Source organism: Impatiens glandulifera, chromosome 1 (genome assembly GCF_907164915.1).
Source record: "Impatiens glandulifera chromosome 1, dImpGla2.1, whole genome shotgun sequence".
Taxonomy (NCBI): domain Eukaryota; kingdom Viridiplantae; phylum Streptophyta; class Magnoliopsida; order Ericales; family Balsaminaceae; genus Impatiens; species Impatiens glandulifera.
Genome location: NC_061862.1, coordinates 628,014 through 643,768, shown reverse-complemented (window position 1 = coordinate 643,768; position 15,755 = coordinate 628,014).

The window sequence follows — 15,755 nt, the reverse complement described above, 5'->3', positions numbered from 1 at the left end:
ATATGAAAGCAGAGTTTCCATAGTGATCCAAATTTTGTTGCATAGTTCGGACAGATGAGGATATGTTACCTATTACTAGTTCAAGAGGATGATTTTTGTTCCTTCTGAGGTTAATCCGAGACGTGTCTACCAAGCTTTCGGCTGTCTGATCAAGGTTAGACTGATCGGTAGGTTGAACAGAGTCAGACCGACCGATTTCTTCAGTAGAAACTGAAGCGTCAACTTTCTGCGGTAAAGCAGCTTGATCAGGCTGAATTTCAGCATTAACCGCTTGGTCCTTGACAAAGCGTCTAAAGACCGGAACCTCGTCTTCATCATTAGAATAGATATTGAAATTTTCCATTCTGTTGTGAAGGTCGAAGGGTAATGTAGTGTTTCGCTCAACCGATTCATCGAAAACAACGTGTGCGGTTTCTTCAACTGTTAAAGTCCTAGTATTGTATATTCTGTAGGCTTTACTCACAGCTGAATATCCCAACATTATTCCCTCATCGGATTTAGCATCAAAAGCGGTCAAGTAATTCTTGCCGTTATTGTGAACAAAGCATTTACTACCAAAAATTCGAAAATACCGTACACTTGGAATTTGATCAAAATAAATTTCAAAAGGAGTTTTCGAAAACCGTTTAGTTACTAAAGATCGATTTTGTGTATAGCAAGCGGTATTGATAGCTTCAGCCCAAAACTTTTGAGCGATACCCGAATCGGCTATCATTGACCTTGCGGCTTCCTTGAGAGTTCGGTTTCTTCTCTCAGCCAGGCCATTTTGTTGAGGAGTTCTGGCACTAGACAACTCGTGCCTAATACCGGAATCATCAAGAAAAGTAGTTAAGTTACTGTTTATGAACTCAGTTCCTCTATCACTTCTGATTTTGTTTACTCGAATGGATTTTTCATTTTGTATTCTCAAAATTAGTTTAATCAAGTTTGGAGTTGCTTGATTCTTAGAAGCTAGAAAAGTAACCCAAGTAAATTTGGAGTAATCATCAACAACTACCATAGTATAATGCATGCCTCCTAAACTAGTTACTTTAACCGGACCAAACAGATCCATATGCAAGAGTTCCAAACATCTTTCAGATTGATAATTTCCTTTACTTTTGAAAGATGATTTTACTTGTTTCCCCATTTGACATGCAGCACATACTTTATCTTTTGAAAACTTAACATTTGGAAAACCGTGAACTAGTTCTTTGGAACAAATGAAGTTAATCGTTTTGAAATTCAAGTGGTTTAGCCGTTTATGCCAAAGCCAGTTTGGATCCTTTCCGGCTATCATACACACAGGTTTTTCGAAATCAGTTTTCCAATCAACTTTGTAAATGTTTCCTATCCGGTTACCGGTTAGAAGAACATCATTGTTTTGGTTTTTAACTAAGCATGAGTTTTTATGAAATTCAACTTTGTATCCCACATCACACATTTGGCTTATGCTTAACAGGTTAAAGCTTAGTTTTCTACCAATAATACATTATTTATGGATAATTCACCATGGACAATCTTACCCTTGCCCACGGTTTTACCTTTTGAGTTATCCCCAAATGTGATGACTGCTCCGGTTTCGTACTTGATGTCTGTTAGTAGCTCCTTGTTTCCGGTCATATGCCTTGAGCATCCGCTGTCCAAGTACCATTCAAAGTTCTTTAGCCGGTTGCTCCTTCTAACCTCTTCGTCGTTTGCCATGAAGCAGGTTACTTTCTCTTCACCATCTTCATTATCGGAGTATGCCCACTCGCTTCCACCGTCGGAGGCAATGAGTGCTTTTTGAATTTCTTTTCCTGCATCAGCATGTTGATCATCATTTCTTCGGTAGTCGTTTCGTTGGTTGTTGTTGTTTCCCCGGTAATTGTTTCCTTGATAATTGTTTCCCTGATACCGGTTGCCTTGATAGTTATTCCCTTGATAATTGTTTCCTTGATAGTTTCCTTCCGGTTTTCTATCGTCTCTTCTTGGTTTTCTACACTCTGACCTGAAATATCCAAAACCATCACAGTTATAACATCTCTTGTTTGATTTATCTACATAATTATAATTAAAATCATTATTAGATGGTGGCTGGCTCTTCTTCATAAATTTCCCGAATTTCTGGGCTAGCATCGCCATCACATCGTCGGTAATTTGATCAGTGTTTTAGACTGGAGCCGGTGCGGTTGATACTTGAGCCGCCGGTTCCACCGATGTAACCAAAGCTCTTGTTGCGGTTGATGTGGATGCTTCATTTTCGATCCGAGACTTGATCTCGAATTCGTAGGCTTTCAAGTCCTCGAACACATCATGCAACTTCATCTGCCCAAGGGTGCTTGATTCCCTCATCACCTTGGTCTTGATATCCCACGTGCTTGGCAAAGATCTTAGGGCTTTGATGATCACTTCTCGGTTGTCATACTTCTTTCCGAGTGTCTGAAGCTCGTTTACTGCGCTGGTGAACCGGTTGCTGAAATCCTTCATGTTTTCCCCCGGTTTCATCCTTATGTTTTCATACTTCTGCGTAGCCACCAAGATTTTGTTCTCCTTGGTTCTTTCGTTTCCCTCGTGGATCTGAATAATCGTTTCCCAGGCTTCCTTTGCATTTTCACACTCCGATATTTTTTTCAAAGTGTTATTATCTATAGCCTTATAGATGTGCCTCATGCAATGGTTGTCCAGGTTACTTCTTCTCCGATCTTCACTCGTCCATAGGTTTTCCTCCTTGTTGATCTTGATCGGTCCCTCTTTCAGGACTCGGCTCATCTCATCATCTAACGTAATCAGATGTAGATACATCTGTTTCTTCCAACTGCTAAACGCTTCGCTGTTTAGCATTGGCGGCTTGTCGTTGTGGGTCATGCTTCCCATCTTCTTCGGTTGCTTGAGTGCTAGGAACCTTGCTCTGATACCACTTGTTAGGATCGGGGACGCCCTTGGAGGACCGGGGTGTTTTCCGGTTTTAAGAAGGGTGGCCGCTTACAACGCACACAACACTCTTTGGTGATAGTCCGGTTAAAGACTAAAACCGTTCTTAGCACTACGCAAACTGTCACAGACTCTTGAACCGGGTTCAAGGGCGGAAATGTCTGTTTCAGGTTGAAGCAACGTATGCGACTTTTAGATGATGTTTTAAAAGGAGTTGGTTTTATGGATGTGAGTGACCGGTTTTAGGTGTATGATTGGTTTGAGGTTTATGTGAAGTAAACAAGAAATGAAAGCAACGAAAGAACACGAGACAAGAATTTGTTTATGGATGTTCGGAGCAAACCCTCCTACGTCACCCCTTCTTCTCAGGTTATGAGAAGGATCTCCACTAACTCTTTAGAGTTACAACAGACACTGCCAGTCGAGCCCAACTTCTCTACTCGCCGGTTACACCAAACTCACACTTTGATGTAATACAATTACTCTACACAACAACACACAGAAAGCTTCCGGTTTTAGACACACCGGTTTTACAGTATAGGACTTTATCTCTCTAGAATTTAATGCTTTGATGATTTGTTTTTCGTAATTCGTCACTTGCATTTAATGAAGACGATCCGTCTTCCTTTTATAGCTGAAAGTAGCCAACGGTTACTTTCTTCTCTCTCCTGCGGATTGGTCGATCGTCATCACGCCTGTTGCAGAAAAGGTTGCTTGCACGCTTCACTTTCCTCAACACCTGGCATTCATGCAGGCAGTTCTGAGCAAAAGATGACGTAGTCGGTTTTCAGATTTGGACACGTGTTGGGCATGCACCTCCGGTTGTCAATTTGAGATCAATAAAGCATCATTGCTTTCCTCGCATGCTTCTGATCGGATCCGATCTTCTTTTATTCTTTCAAGACACGTTTCTTCCGTCATGGTACGTCACTTTTGAGATTTGAATCTTCTGACTTTTATTCTGAACCTTCCGGTTTTGTGTCTTGTGCGGTATGATCCGGTTGGAATGAAAGTTTTTGTCTTGACTAACCGGTTGCTTGAGAAGGTGAAAACTGGTTCCTCTGATCTTTAACTTGATCACTTAAAACTGGTTTCTTTGAATTGTAGTATCAGCCGGTTTTACAATGCCAACCTGTTCATACGGTTTTAGAAGTACCTGCACATGAAGATTGACTTCTGTTTAGTTCGTCTGGCCGGTTCCAAAATTAATCTACTTAATTTTTCTATCACATTTATTTACAAAGGCATCAGAAAGAGATGACACCTATAGACATGTGAAAGAAATTATGCTTAGTTAGTGTAAGTTTTTGGATAAAAAATTACAAGAGGATATAAATATGCAAACTCTACCAGTTGTATCAGGTTTTACTGAGGATGTCCTCGTTCGAGCGAAATGAATGAAAACTAAGAAGACAACAAAGTCTGGTAAGAAAAGGAAAGGTGGGATAGAGAAGAATTCAAGAAAAAGAAAAACAAGCGAATCACCAATAAATCCGGTATGTAATTGCTCGCTTAACTACTTTAATATTAATTGGGTTATTACTCTTAATTTATTAACAACCTTTAAATTGTTATACTGTTCCAGTCATCAAATGCAATGCTAACAAAAACAACTGCTCAATTCTCAATTCATCAACAATGAGACGAAAGTTGCATGGACGCTGATACTCCATTCATTGTTCTTTTGTCATCTCAACTCTCGAATTTCAGTTTCATATGAAAGCTGAAATGTAATTGTATGTAAATTTGATTTCAAACCCTGAATAAGCTAGAATGTATGCATGGGGGTTGATGTAAAACAATGACCAAATTAATGAAAATATATTGATCACTTCATGTCAACCAGAAATGAAGCATTCATCTATTCTCTACGTTGTTCTAAGTAAAACCATAAACACCGTTAACGGAATGTAGAGATAACGTATGGAGCGAAGCATACTTCGCTCCAAGCGCCATGTAAAATGGAATATAGAGAGGCGCTATGGAGAGAAACATACTTCACCCATGCACCATGTAAAATGGAATGTAGAGAGGTAGTGTCTTGAGAAGCATATTTCGCCCAGAGTCCATGTAAAACGGAATGTAGAGAAGCGGTATAGAGCAAAGATTCCTTCGCTTCAATTATTTTTTATGCCTAGAGGTTCATGTAAAACCTCCAACTCATCAATTTTAACTTTCATGTAAAAACATTTATTCTACTATGTGAAATAAATAAATTAACCAAAAAAATTAAAAAACAAATTAATAATGAAGATGCGCTTTTTAGTGAAGCATACTTTGCTTTAGTGAAGCATAAATCGCTTCAATTAGTTTTTATGCCTAGTTTCTACGGTATCGAGTGGACAAAATAGGGTGTTCCCCTGTACAAATATGTAATACCATAAACACCGAAATATAAAACTATGAGCACATAAATTTAAAACAATACACACATTCATTTCAGCTGTCAACTAAATTTATTTGAAAATTTGAATTTCACAATCTATATACATTTTCAAATTGATCCACTGATCCATTTCATGCAGTCCTCCATGGCATTGATCCTTATTTTGTTTAGATTCGACTCAATGATACCCCAAACATATAACATCCTCAAGGTCTTCATTTGTGTGCGCACTGTTTTTTTATTGCTGAAGTCACTTCTCCAACCCTTGATTTTATCCTCATATGTCTCCATGTGTCTCATGCAGTAAACCCCGCAATCATTGAAATTCTTGCCATCCAGCCATGACAATTTTAAACATTTCATTTCTAATTTGGAGAACTTTAAACCAAGAACGGGGTCTACGTCGTCCATATATCGTTTAAGGAAGTCAGCCTGGTACATAATGAACAACATGATGTAATGTCAAATAACTCAAAATTATTTGCAAATGAACATGATAGGATCGGCTTTATCCATAGAGACGGGGTCTGGCTAAGGATGAAGGCTTATGAAAAACGGATTGAAATAAATCCTATTAGGGATTTAATTCGCTTTCTATTCTACGCAAACTTTTGTAAACACTTGAAACGAATTCAAGGCGGAATTGTTTACTTGGGTTTGAAGCACAAGATGAAATATGAAAAGATGACAAAAATGAAGAACACAGCAATTTGTTTATGGATGTTCGGAGAAACTCTCCTACGTCACCCCTTCTTCCAACCACCGGAAGGATTCACCATAATATGATTCGAATCAAATACAGTTTACACACTTAGCTCACTATTAAACAGAATACTTTATGTTCAATTACAAGATGAAGAATATCACTCAACTAAAGGTGTTTTGATTCTAGCTCTCTCTTGATTCACACACAGTACAATAAGAAAGTAGCTTCATAGTATGGGTTCAGTAAGCAAGATGATTGAGTAGTTTCTCTCTCTGCAAAATCAGATTGCTTGTTCGTTCTTTAAGGTAGATTTGTAAGGCTAGTAGTTCTTCTTGTAAAGGCAGATTGTCTATTGTCCTTGAGATTTGTTAAATACTAAGTAGGAGCTAACGGTCGAATCTTCAAGAATGATACGTGGCACTCTTCCATTGGAAAGCCTCCATTGTACACAGCAGGTTCTGAGCACAAGGATCGTGGCCGTACATCACTGGTAGTGCACCGAATATTCCATCAGGGATGTACCTGCAAAATAAGTAACGTGAGGAAAATTCTCTTACGTGGCATTCCTTGGTTGGTTGCATATAGTTGTTGTACTAATCTTCACTAGAAAGTGGAGCAGGAGTAGAGTACAGCTATAGAACGTGGGTAATGAAATGCTAGCTTCAAGCATACTACTTAAACTGAGCATTAGACGTATTTCAGTTAGACGGATTTGTAAAATCAGTCTAATGAAATCAAACATCTCCTTCTAATAGTAACGTCTATTAAACCGCCTAATCTAATAGAATTAGACTCACGTCTAATTACAATAACCATTAGACTGCACGTTTAACTCCACTAAGTTAGACTGCATGTCTAATTCCGGTTCTACTTCAGACTTGTCTGAAGGAGTTAGACTCACGTCTAACTTTCACTAATTAGACTATGCGTCTAATTATCCAATAACCATTAGACTGCACGTCTAACTCCATTGAGTTAGACTGCACGTCTAATTCCGGTTCTACCTCAGACTTGTCTGAAGGAGTTAGACTCACGTCTAACTTTCACTAATTAGACTACGCGTTTAATTATCCAATAACCATTAGACTGCACATCTATCTCCACTGAGTTAGATTGCACGTCTAATTCCAGTTCTACCTTAGACTTATCTGAAGGAGTTAGACTCACATCTAACTTTCACTAATTAGACTACGCGTCTAATTATCCAATAACCATTAGACTGCACGTCTAACTCTACTGCGTTAGACTGCACGTCTAATTCCGGTTCTACCTCAGACTTGTCTGAAGGAGTTAGACTCACGTCTAACTTTCACTTTCTATTAGACTGCACGTCTAACTCCACTAAGTTAGACTGCACGTCTAACTCCGCACATATTAGACCATTCGTCTAATTACAAGTCTATTAGACTATACGTCTAACTCCGGTGAGTTAGACTATACGTTTAATTCCGAATATCTATTAGACCATCAGTCTAATTACAAGTATATTAGACTACACGTCTAACTCTGGTGAGTTAGACTGTACGTCTAATTTTGAATACATTAGACTTACGTCTAATTCCGTGTACATTAGACTACATGTCTAACTCCGATGAGTTAGACTGTACGTCTAATTTTATGCATTCATTAGACTACACGTCTAAATCCGATGAGTTAGACTGTACGTCTAATTCTATACATTCATTAGACTACACGTCTAACTCCGATGAGTTAGACTGTACGTCTAATTCTATGCATCTAATTGTCAAAATTGGTCTAATGATCCTCATTAGAGCCAAGTCTTATGAAATATTGTTTCAATACACCTGCATCAAAACTCATAAGTCATTTCATCATCAAAATCTTAGTGGTTAAATTATTTCAACACTTAGTCAAAATAATTTGACCCAACAATTTCCCCCTTTTTGATGAAGAAATTGCAAACCTGCATATATCAACACATGCATTCATCATATAAATAAACTAAAACCTTTGTTCACTTACATCACATATCCAAAACCAATATTCAGAGAACCATCAAAGAAATATTGTTTAAAAGACTTAAATAGAGTATAAGAAAAGAAATTATTGTTCTTCCCTTTTAACTCGAGGATCGGTTGGACTCATATCTTGACCGGGAAGCATGTTGAAGAAGGAAGGATAGCCGCGACCACCACGACCGCCTCCACTTGATCTACCACCACGTTCATTACCGCTGCCACGACCTCCTTGATCAACATTGGCTAGCCTACTACGGCCACCACCACTTCGACCTCCATGATCATTACCACTTCGACCTCCACCTCTCTTGGTTGGTCTAGGATTGTCATCGTTGCTTGGGGCTCACCTGGATCTAGTGTCGATTGACACTCCATCATTTCTTCTACTTGACTCGCCTTGAGTGGGTCGAGATTGAGCACCTTCAGCATTGGCCTTTGCGTTCTCCTTTGCTTGAAACTTCCTTGCAATGGAGTCAGCAAATTCCTGTCGTTCATTGTCATTTCTACTCAAACAACCCTGAATTTCCACCATCTGATTCTTCACCAGACTAAATTTTTCTAAATTATCCTTGTGATGTTCATCATTGAATTGCCTTTCAATGTCCAGTAATTCACTTTGACGGCTGAAGAGTTGCTTTTCAAACTTTGAGAAGTTTATATTTGCGACATGAGTCTCATATGTGTTCTTCTTCAAAGTGTTATCTAGTTCAGTAAGGACCTTGATAATCTTGCAAAAGCCCTCTCTTTCTTCTTCCTTCGTGTTCATGGCCTTTGTCATGGTCTTCTGAATCGATGAGAGCACAGACTTTATAGACCTTAACATCTTGTTTCCTTCAGCAGAAGATTCTTCATGTGATGAAATCTCTTCAGACTCTGCTGCCATGCTCTGAATTGGCTCAAAGTTTGTGTGAATCTGCAAGGATTGCTCCGGTTGATTCTTTTCGGCTTTCTTAGCAGCTTCATCTTGCTCTTCTTCTAAAATTTCTTCTTCAGCTCTCTGAAATCTCTCATATAGATTTCCAGTGTAGTGAAGAGGAATGTTGATATTTTCATGAACATTTCCCACAATAGTGTCGGGAAATAGACGAGGCTTGATAAAAGTTGCTTGTTGATCATGTTCCTCCTCAGATGAGGAACTCCCTTCTTCAACGACCTTCTCTTTGGAGGGTTCCCCCTCAGATCTGACAGTTTCTGGCTGAGTTACCTCGGTCACTTTCTCTTGAACAACCTATGTTCTCACAACAGGGGTTAACATCACATCTTCTTCAATAGGAGATTGAACAGCCTCCTTATTCACATCTTCCACAAGAACTTATTCTTCATTTGTCTCAGGGCTTGTTCAGGTTGATCTAGAATGCGTCTCTCTTCGGTAGAAAGATTCCCGAATTCGATCAAGAAAGCAGCATCTAGCTCGTCGGCATCATTCTCATCATCGAGAATATCCATAGCTTCATTATCATTGAGAGGTTCTGCGCCAGAACAATCGGCGCCATGAATGTGTCGAGAAGCTACCGAGACGTATCCATCCAAGATGTCGTTCAACCTTTTCAAAACTATTAATTCAACTTCAAATCCTTTCTCAGCAGGATTGAAGTTAGCTTATCTGGCTTCAAAGATTGGGAAAAGAGCTTTTCCATACAAACAAGCTTCCACTATATCTTTTCTCTTCAGATCCTCAACAACCTCTAAAGTTCTTGCCCATTTCAGAACTTTATTTTCATTTGCCACCCGCTTCTTCCATTCTTTTGTTATTACAGAATTTGTCAGAGAATCGTTGTGCTTGGATGACAGTCTCTCTAGGGACCAAGATTCAAAAATCTCCAGTTTCTCAGCCGTGATGACTTTAACTTGATCTAAAATGAGGTCAACAATCCATGTTGCCTCCGATACCTTTTCAGGAACTGGAATTGCAATCTTTTTACCTTTTCCAACAACCTCTACGAGTTTTGGAGCAGGTCTGGATTCACCGATCACGATTCCACATGTCTGTCTTTTGGAACGCATCAGTTCGAACGCTGATTGGGGTTTCTTACAGAGCTCGGTAGGGAGCTCCACACGAGTAACTTTCCCGGCTACCAATGAATCTTTAGGAGCGAGAACAGTGGGTTCACCAGCCACAAGGGTAAGAACAGCACCTTGTTCTGGTTGAGATGACTCTGTAGCACCAGCGACTACTATATCAGTTGGAACAACAGGAGACACATTCTTGTTAACATTTTCAACATTTGGACCGGCTGACTCAACAGTAGGCCCTTCAGCAGATTCTCTCAACGGAGAAAATACAGATTCAGCTTGTTCCACAATAGGAACATCAAACTTAGGCACAGCGGCCAAAGATTTAGAAGAAGTTACCTTTACAGATTTAGACGCGCGGGGCGCCTTTGTCTTCTTCTCCTTTGAGACACAAGATCTCGAAGGTTTCCTCAAAATGGTTGAGGGAGTGGATAGTGAGGACATCGGAGTTGCAGCAAGTACACCTGGACCTTGCCTTAACCTTGAATCGACAGATTCAGAATTCTTCTTGTTTGAACTCTTCAAACTGGAGGAATTGGCCTCCGATTCATTCACTGTTTTCGATCTATTTGCCCCTGTTGTCATCATAGAAGTAGACGGTTGCTTGGATCGGGTAGAGGGCTTTCCACCGGTTTGGTAACTAGAAGCACCAGAAGCAGATTCAAGATTGTTCTTCAACCTCATTAGTGTGTTAGCCACTATAAGGGCAGTATATACTCTTGGAGAGTTGATCTGCACAGGTTCACCAACAGGAACCCCCAAATGCTTCAACAAATGACTCAGTTGAGCCGCAAACGTTATGCTTTCCTTGTTCGTTTGACAGATCGAGAAGCACAAGTTCTGGAAAAGGGTGTGAGCCTAGTTTACCTGGATTCCCTTTGAAATAGCACACATATAGTCAAAACGGTCTTGACTATAAAGATGGAAAGAGTCAGCTTTCCCTTGTAGCGCCTTTGCCACCACGTCGTTCAGTAGAATGAAATGCGGTTTAAACGCCTTTTTGAGTCCATTTACATGGATTATCGAACCATCGGCATAGAAGGTTCTCTTCATCTCCTCCATGATTTCTGGTGAAAGGATCAAGTTGAACGAGTGCCCCTCCGTTGGAAGTTCAAAGAACTCCGCATAAGCTGCTTCATCAAATGAGAACTCCATTCTGTTGATGGTTGCTACGATGGATTCACCCACCATAGTTGTCATTTTGAAGAACTCGCGAACTTCTTTTACATAGAATATGAACGGACCGCCGAGATACTTCCTTAACCCAGAATACTCTAGGGTTTGGAACATCTCCACCACCTCCGGTTGATCGAACGTGTATACATATGGAAAATCCACATGCAAAGTACAGTGACCCAAAGTGATTTTCTTCACCATTTTCGAAAGAATATGAAACGACACAATATTTCAGAGAGATTTAGAGGGAGAAATGCAAAGAAAGCTAGGGTTCTTAAGGATTTCGAGAGATTGAAAGCTTTCAAACTCATGCACTAATATCCTTATATAGACAGAAGAGAGAAATACAAAATAACCGTCTTTTCTTAAGGGTATGGTCCATTAATAAATGTTAGACGTCCTTTTTCAAGGAGTCATCATTAAAAATGAGGATATATCATTCATTTTCTCTAAACTTGATAGACACGTGTCTTCATGTTATTAAGAGATGACTGTTTGATATTTTGAGCGGGAAAATAAATAGCTCTCAATTGTGGGACAGTTGTCCTTGATCAGTCTAATCAGCACGTAGTTAGACGTTTTTCTTACTCCACAAATCCATATAACAAAACATCTATTAGACGGATGAGTCTATTAGACGCATACGTCTAATTCTGTGTTATAAAAATTCGTTTAATGTCTATTAGACGTGTACGTCTAATCGCGTAGGTATAACACCTCAACATATAGACTTTGATGTATAGATTATGAGCAAAAATACGTCTAAGTACACACTGTTTCTTTTAGACACACTTGTCTAATTAGACCGATTAAGGATATTCGTCTAGAGAGTATCTTTACTTTCAAAGTAATTTTCCCTCTCATTAAAAAATGTAATAAAGAATTTTTGTGGTCCAAAGACCAAAAACATTTTCAACAAAAAAAGACATTTATTCTTCTAGAATGGCAAATGCCATTGTTGATCTTCCGGGCTGTGTACTCAGAAGAGTACTCTTCTAGCTTCCTTCCTACAATCCTCTTGCATCACCTACAAAAGAAACTATTTACACATTTTGGTACCCATACTCAATTGGGTCCTCGATCAATTAGTCCCTTAGGAATCCATATTTGAGTTATTCTGATGGACTTCTCATTTTGTGTTGTGATTAATGCATAGGATTTTGACTTAAAAGATGACTTCCTACTAGCCACTGATCTTTTAACTTTAGAAGAAGATTTTCTTTTAAAACTCCTTAACTTAGAGTCAGGTTTTAGATTGCCAGACTTGTTAGCTGCTTCTAGCTTATTCTTAAGTCAGCTAACAGTAGGCGGAACATAAACTATTTCATTTTTGAAAGCAACTTCTTCATGAATAGGATCAGATTATATGTTAGTCATACTTCCTTTGGCAAAACTTATTGGCTTAAGTTTGTCATATGATTTTGACTTTTTGCATGACAGGTTAGGGTCATTGCTATCAAACCCCAATCCGGATCTAGATCCAGCAGGTTTTAACATGCTGATCTGATATTTGACAGAATCTCCAGACCTTGTCCATGCACAGACAACAAAGTTTAACCTTTTGTTTTCAGATGAAAGGGTTTGAATCTGTTTCTTGAGCATCTCATTCTCAGATGAGATCTCTTCAATCTTCTTTTAAAAAAAACATTTAACTCTTTAGCTTGAGACAAATTTGGTTTGTTTTCATCTGATGAAGATTTAGTTTCATTTAGGGATTCTGCTAGCTTTCTGTACTCGATGACCATGTCATTTAGTGCACCTACTAGTTGTTCCCTTGAAAACCTTTCGGAAGAGAAGTCAAATACCTCAGTCTCATGAGTTCTTTCTTCATCTTCTCTTGCCATGAAGCACGCCACCTCTTCTTCATCACTTTCACTGGATGAAAAATAAGAGACACGGTTGCTTCCTTTGTTCTTCCCGTCACCTGCCATAAGAGCCTTCAGCTCTTTTCCATCATCCTTGGCATCTTCACGCTTTGGCTTCTGGCATTCCGATGCATAATAATCTTTAATACCACAGTTAAAACAAGTAACATTAGCTTTAGATTTTTTATTGTAATTAAAATTTGAAGAGTTTGAGTTAGAGTTGCTCTTCTTCATGAAGTCGTCAAACTTCTTCACAAAGAGAGACATGGCATCGCTGCTCAGCTGTTGAGCTGTCATCTTCACGTCCGGAGCGATTGGTGGCTCTTCAGCAGTCACCAGCGCCTTAGCAATGATAACGGACGTGGGTTGATCTTCTTCCATCCTACAGTTCAGCTCGAACTCATAGGCCTTGAGGTCAGCAAAGAGATCAAAGAGAGAGATCTTGTTAAGATCTTTGGATTCTTTCATCGCCATAGTCTTTATGTCCCATTCCCTTGGAAGAGCACGTATGACCTTGATAGCAAGCTCCCGGTTGCTATAGGTCTTGCCTAGGATAAACAGAGAGGAGACGATCTTGCTGAATCTGGTGTCGAAATCGTTCATTGTTTCACCAGGACGCATTTTGAAGCTGTCGAACTGTTGAGTGGCAACCATGATCTTGTTTTCCTTGGTTTGCTCATTGCCCTCGCATAGTTGAGTGAGTTTGTCCTAGACCTCTTTGGCAGTATCGCATTCGATAATGTAGTTGAACATGTTGTCATCAAGAGATCTGTACAAAACATCAAGAGCCATGTTGTTGAGGTTGTTCTGCCTCTTTTCATCAGCGGTCCAGTCAGCCTTCTCCTTATCAATCTTGATAGGACCTTCTGTAACAACGCTCCACATGTCATCATGAAGAGAAGAGAGATGAGCACGAACTCTTTTCTTCCAAACAATGTAGTTTTCTCTAGAGAAAGTTGGAATGGTTGTAGCACTGGCATCTTTGGTTATGGTAGACATATTTCAGGAAAGGCTTGAGAATAGAAATAGGGCTCTGATACCAATTGATAAGATCGGCTTTATCGATAGAGACGGGGTCTGGCTAAGGATGAAGGCTTATGAAAAACGATTTGAAAGAAATCTTGTTATGGATTTAATTCGCTTTCTATTCTACGCAAACTTTTGTAAACACTTGAAACGGATTCAAGGCAGAATTGTTTACTTGGGTTTGAAACACAAGATGAAATATGAAAAGATGACAGAAATGAAGAACACAGCTGTACGCGTTCATTTCTATTCCCTTCGATTTTCTCTTGCGCGTGTGCCCATTTTTTATTTGGTTTGGCATATGCTCCCTTTTTTCCGAATTGAATTGGCCCGTACAGGTTTTAAATCGACACACTCGCGAATGTGTCGATTTAATTGACTTGAGAGTCGCCACTTTAGTTTACTTCCCAAAGAAACTAAAGAAAAGAAAAATCAGAGATTCATTTTAAGAGTCCGGTGTTTGGTTACGTATTAGGAAAGGGCCTACGGCGCTATGTCCTATACGCCTGTCTTTACAGACAGTCTCTACTCCTAAGTAATTGGCCATATGATGTTTGAAAGATTATTACGTTTTCGTTCTAAGTTCAGAACTCTTTTGCTTGTGTGAGAAATCTTGATCATTTTGCTAGGGGCTAGTCTTATTCATGGGGTATCTGACAAGGATAAGGCATTGAAAAGTATTAAAAGGCATTGAAAGGCATCAAAGAGCATCGCAAGGCATAGAGCAACCTTGTCAAAGAAAAATAAGAATCAGAATTCCGAGAAAAATCAAATGAGGATAGATGAGGAGAATAACAATTCGATTGGAGGACTAGAATTTTATTCTTTTGCTCAAAGGAGAGAAGAGGGTGGATTAACTTAAAGTCCCAAGTGTTTCCCGATTTAAAATTTTCAAAGTTAAAGAGAACTCCGAACACAACACATTAAAATGAGTCATTTTCAAAAATAATTCCCAAAATTCCCAAAAATTTCATATGATAGTCAAAAATATTATTAAAAGCTCATAGGAATCGAGTTTGGAATTTTCGGAGTTATAGAACCCCCGATATGACACTACAAAGATAGACATTTTTCCAAACGGGCCCTAAAAATTCCGGGAAAAATTATTTTTGAAGAAAGTAATATTTTGGAGTTTTGGGGAAAATTTGAGAAGGTTTGAAAGTGGTTTGAATGTTAGAATCATCATTTTAAGGTGGTTTGTTAAAATTGGGAAACAAACAAGACCTAAGATTATATTAATTTTGTTTTTTTTTAAGTTTTAAATTAAAATAAAAGGAAAAGAAAGTTTAGAGGTCCAATTGAAAGGAGGGAAAGAGTTCAGGGACTACTTTAATTTCGAATTAAATAATTAATTCGAAATTAAAGTTGTTAGGCATATTTAAAAATAAAAGAGGCATGGGGGCTTCTTTGCAACTTCAACAGAAGTTGAGGGAAGAGGATATAACAGAAATACTCCTCGTCTCCGGCGACCCCTCCGGCGATGGCGATTTCCGGCCAAACGATTTCCGGCGACACTGTGCCTGAGATCGAAGATCGTTCTGAAGGCGAATCTTCCACTGGTCCGTTCATCCCGTCTGAGTTCCATCTTCTTCCCACTATAGTTCGTCCTGTTGATTCGATGAATCTCAAAGAGAGAGAGAGAGAGAGAGAGAGAGAGCTTGATGTTGTTTCTTCAAACTGCAAGACCGCCGCAACCTAAATTTTTTATCCTT